Source organism: Micropterus dolomieu, linkage group LG19 (genome assembly GCF_021292245.1).
Source record: "Micropterus dolomieu isolate WLL.071019.BEF.003 ecotype Adirondacks linkage group LG19, ASM2129224v1, whole genome shotgun sequence".
NCBI lineage: Eukaryota > Metazoa > Chordata > Actinopteri > Centrarchiformes > Centrarchidae > Micropterus > Micropterus dolomieu.
The window spans coordinates 24478803-24484409 of record NC_060168.1 but is presented as its reverse complement, the minus strand read 5'-3'; the positions used below and the strand labels follow the sequence as shown (position 1 = coordinate 24484409).

At 38.8% G+C, this 5607-nt stretch overlaps 1 pseudogene; it reads left to right on the top strand.

Moving 5' to 3' along the window:
- The first annotated feature begins 2035 nt into the window (after window positions 1-2035).
- On the top strand, window positions 2036-2904 carry LOC123957302 (annotated as a pseudogene).
- Window positions 2905-5607: the final 2703 nt, after the last annotated feature.

Below are 5607 nucleotides of genomic sequence, written 5' to 3'. Positions count from 1 at the left end.
AGCCAACATCACTGACCTTCAGGAGAATGCCGCTCTTCTAGACGCTTTTCTTCCAACTGGTCAGCCCCTCAAATCCCAACTTGCAGCCCCTGGATTCGGCTCTATCCCATGCCACAACCAAACCCACTGCACTCTCAAGGAAAGGCAAATCTGCACAAGCAAAACTCAACTCAAAGACCAGCTAGCTAGCTGGCAAATAATTAGACTGCTTTTTCTGATCGAGTTGACATTTGTGAGAAACTGTTGCTACAAACCATATCCAGGGTTGCCTACTTTCAGTGAGCAGTTGGTTGAGTCACCTCTGCTAGAAAATGCATCAACTATGCTTAAAGTTGTTTCATTTGTCTGTTTTTTAAGTAACAACTGCAATAGCTTATAAATTGATAAAAATTTGTTTTTCTATAATTACTATAGGCCTATTTTGCCATATTTGTTTGGTATTTACTTTAAAATTAGAGAGGTTGTTGTAATGGCAGAAATGTGTAACATTTTATGCATGTTCTTCTATTATTACTATTTTTGTTTATGTCTTACATACACACACACACACACATACATATATATATATGTGTGTGTGTATATATATATATATATGTGTGTGTGTATATATAGTTTGTATCCTTAACATTTTCTTAATATATATATTCTCATTATATTAGTCTATCCACATATGTAGGGTTTAGGTCACAGATGTGAGATTGTTGTTTTTTCCTTTCTTGCCATTCCTCTCCTCACCTTGAATGTTCACTTAAGGCTGGAAGAGGATCTCTGTTCCCCAAAACATAGAAATCCAGACTGTGTAAATGATTATGAATCCCTTTTTTCTGGGCCAGATTTCCAAAGCTGCCCTAAGTGGCAGGTCTCCAGACCAGCTGATTTTCTGTTTTAGTTATTCTCTTTTATTAATAAATTCTTGAAAGACAATGGTTTGCTGTAACAAAATTTTTTGCTCAATCCTTCACCAGCAATATACAATTTCCACAACAGTTGTGATCAGTATATGCATACGCTCAGGGTGCGATTTGTGTAAAAAACATAGGGGTGGATGTGTTTTGGTTAAATTCACCCCCAGTGAACTGTGGATTTATTGCGAAATTTAAAAAAGTTTTGTCCCCCTGTTTATTATTTAAGTAGGCCTAATAAATATGGAGCGTTACATCGCAATGCAGAGCTGCAGTGAAAACGCAGAAAAGATAGATGTGTTTAACTCTCAGTTGCATTGAGTGGTCGGGCATCTGTGTGGTCGGGCATGTTCAAAGGTGTAACAGGGACACTGGGCTGCTTGTCATCATAGAAACAGATCATTAGATTGTGAAGTTTATTGCAGCTTCAGTAATATCGGCTACCTTCCCTTAAACACAGCTCCGCTGCAAATGTCTAGTGAGTGTTGATAGGCCATTTTTCGCGACTTGTAGGATAACCAATCAAACAGTGCCGTGGGCGGGACATTAAGCAACTTCAGCCTGGTGATTACCTATAGACAGAGAGAGGCAGCTAGCGCATTTTCAAATTAATTTAACCCTAACAAAACTACGGATCGATCCAAACCATGAGTTTTGTGATAAGTTGCATCACTATTGAAGTAGCATTGTTCACTCTGAGGGGGGGATACATTTTGTCAAAAATTTAAACCAGAAGTGGGGAAATCCCACGCACCCCCTGTTAATTTCTGGAATTTTGCTGCTTAAAAAGTAAGGCAGTCTCAACATTGGCTATGAAAGCGAGGTAATATGACCAGGACAAGACCACTGAGACCAATGAGACAGGAAGTGCACTTTACATATTCTGTGATAACCAATGAGATGCATTTGATGTCGTACATATTACGTCTCACCTTTTTCACTCACTGAAATACCAACAAGTTTCTTAACAAGTGACAATGTCAAGATGATCCTGTTATGGGTTTACACTGCTTGTTCTTCATCAAGGATGTAAGTGTTATTTTACTATTTAATTTCTGAAATGTACATGCAAAATGGATAATTTAGCATCATAACTTTCCACATCATACACTAACTGTTATTTTATATATTATATGTTTTCATTTCATTCATATGCCTTGGTTCCAGTGACCACCGTTCAACTTGGTGAACCTGTGACCTTTACGTGTGTTTTGCATGATGAAGAATTAAGCAGTAGAAAACTCCATTGGTACAAGCAGCGTGCCGGGGATACTCTGAAATTAATTACGACACTGTGGAAATCTGCAAAACCTGAGTATGCTCTAGAGTTTTCTGAATCAAGATTGAAGATAAACACTGATGAGAATACTAGCAACCTCACTATTCTGAGTAAAGTTCAAGAGGATGAGGGAATGTATCACTGTGCAGTGACAGCCTGGATTAATCCTGAATGGAGTGGGACATATCTGTTAGTAAAAGGTATTACTTTTGATTAAGCATGTTAAATTTATATTTGACCTTTACTGTACATCACTGCTTCAGCTTTCAAAATTATTTTGGAGATCGCAAATTTATCTGTTTTGTATCACACAGGAAACACTCAGAGAACGTCAAACTATATAGTCATGCAGGGGGTGACAGTATCTGATCCAACCGTCCAGGAGATTCGATGACTCTCCAGTGTTCAGTCCTCTCTGACTCTGAGAAATAGACATGTCCAGGAGATCACAGTGTGTACTGGTTCAGAGCCAGATCAGATAAATCTCATCCAGGCATCATCTACACAGATGAAAATGGACATGATGAATGTGACAAGAGATCTGACTCTCAGAAAAGCTGTGTTTATCGCTTCTCTAAGAACGTCAGCTCCTCTGATGCTGGGACTTACTACTGTGCTGTAGCTGCATGTGGAAAGAAATTAGTGAGAGATGGAACAAAACTGGACATTCAACGAAACGATATTATTATTTTTTTAATTGAAGTCTATATATTTAAGTGTTAAATATATGTTCAGTGATATTAAAATAAAATCAATTAATTAATCAGCTATTGAATCCTTCTACATGCAAAATCATTTAACGAGGAGGGGACATTAAAAATAACTTATTTTTATTCATTGCTAACAATTGTTGTTTTTTTCCTTTTGATAATGTTCCAGGACACAGTATTTGGTCACGGAAGACCAACGCAACTGTTTTTCTGCTTTGTGCTGTCTTGGCTATAAGTCTGATTGTTATAGCCTTCCTCATTTACCCCATCAAGACAAGCAAGTAGTATTGTTCCAACGGTAATAGAGGTTACTTATAGTTTTCTGTAAATTGAAACAACATTTAAATTACTGCATCCTTTTTTATTGTTATCTATATATTTTCTTTCTCAAAATCCAGCTGCTGTCAACCTGCAACAAAACAGTGGTTATCAGAAAAGTCAATAGGTAATGAATTTAAAGTTGGGATTATTCTTATTAAACCAGTTATTAAGCTTTTTTACCTTTGTCATCTCATGTATTTTTTCAGAGAGATGAGGACACATGGAATTATTCTGCTGTCGTCTTTGCCATGGTGAATGCTGACGGTGCTATAAAGGAGCAAAAGCAGCAGAGAGAGAGAAGATCTATGCTGCTGTCAAGGCTTTTGCGTTGGATTAGTGAGTTAACAGGTCTGTTTGTCATCAGTTGTATGATCCAGTTAATGTTAGTCTGTTTGAAGCTAAAGGGTTTGTTATACTGTCTGTTTTTTTATTAGGTAGTACTGTCTATACGTTTCTTTGTATTCCTTTAAAAGTAGTTGGATTGTGTCTTTTTGGACACATGGCAGGGTCACCCCCATGGTTTAGCAGTTAAGGTGGTGAATATGAAATGTCCCCTGTCCAAGTCTGGCTGGACACATTTTCCAAGCATAAATTTGTTTCTGTTAACATTGTTGTTTGTTGATGGGCCAAATATCAGAGCAGTTTAGAGATATAAAATTTGTGAAAAAGAATGTGATAGACTGGATTATTCTTATTTTAATCCAAATAATAATTTGGATAAGTACTCAGTATCAGCTAGTACCCTGTAGCAAAACCGGTATCAGGAGAGAGAAAGTCAGATTAGAGGTTATTTGAAAATAAGTTTATTGCATCGTGAATGACTTTTGTTTGGAGAAAGAGACCAAATGGCCATAATATTTATCCATGTTGCTTTTTCTTTATTGTTTTTGTTGTGTTTTGTTTGTGAACAACAACAAAATTTGTAAACAAACTAAATCTGTGTCATAGCGTTGCTACTGCTGTCATTGTGCAAAACAAGTGTTGGTTATGCTGAGATTTCCAAACACTTGTCAGAATTTCAGAATCCAATATTTAAATAATATAAAATAAGAGATGATCTAATTATCTTGTAGCATTTTGCACAGTAAACAGGCATATATCTACAAAAGGAATTAATTTAAACATTAATATCTCCTTCAATAGATAATCTTTTTATTTAATTGCTGAAGATGCAGTTTCTTCATATCCATTTTCAACACCAGAAGCAAATACAGATCTGCAGACATGTTAATGACACATCTTCTCACAAAACGCACTGAATTAACATAGCAACTGAAAATCTGATGCTGTCGCACAAAATCAGCAAAGTAAAAAACTGTCATTTGAAAATATGTATATTTTGTTACACAGCATCATTATTGGATTTGCCAATAAAGAGGGGTGTTGCTGGTTGTGGTAATTTGCTCTAACAACAGAGGATGCCCACTCCTGGTGTCTTCAACTGGTGATTAATTACACCAAGAAGGTTTTCACACACAAAGGACACAAGTTCACCCTGACAGTGAACCCAAGAGCACATTACACTTTTGGATTTCAATGATGACTTGGTTAGCATCACCTTTCTGTCTGTCAGGGTTGTCTTTTACATGTTGTTTGGATTAAATCAGGAGTGACAGCAATTTATTGACATGTGATACAATTAATATGAGAATGTGAAAAGTCTTTTGGTGATTAAACCCCAACGGGATGAGATGGAGCTACTTAACAGAGTTTCAGGAGCGGGACCACACATCAATCACATCACTCTTAACATTTCCATAAATACCCACACAACCCATCACCTTTTCTTTGCTCTCGCATTCTGCCCATCCCTTTCTCTCCTCTAAACAGAGTTATGATGGAGTCTGTCATGCCCGGGTGCTACAGCAGATTTTCGTAGCTTCCCCACAACACTTTAGCAAGACTTGCACATCTTTTCTGTTTTGTTCATCAATAAATCATTTAAACATATCTGTTCATGGTGTGGTCTTTGCTAGTTAAGTGGTATTTAACACAGGTGGTGATGCCATAGAGGTGATGAGGAGTACTTCTGCTGCGCTTGAAGTGGGCCTGCATCTGATGAGCAGAATGTGAATGGGATGCAGGCGGTGTTGTCGGGGTAGGTTTTGGTGCTACTCCTTGGGGGTGCTTGACTGGGGGGGGCTGGGCCCCTGTCCGGGGATGAGATCGGCCTCGGGGGCCGCTGTCACTGCCTGCACTGTAGGGAGGGATGCCTCTGGCTGGGCTGGGGGACCGTTGGCCTGGTTCTCCCGCGTTATCGCTCCCTGGCGGTAGCGAGCTTCCCGGCACAGCTTTCTGCTGTTCTTCCTTGGGGCGGGGTACAGCTTCCCCCTGGACATGCGGTCTGGGGTCCTTTGCGCTTTGGGGGGTCGCAGGGTGTCCTGGCTTCTGGGGG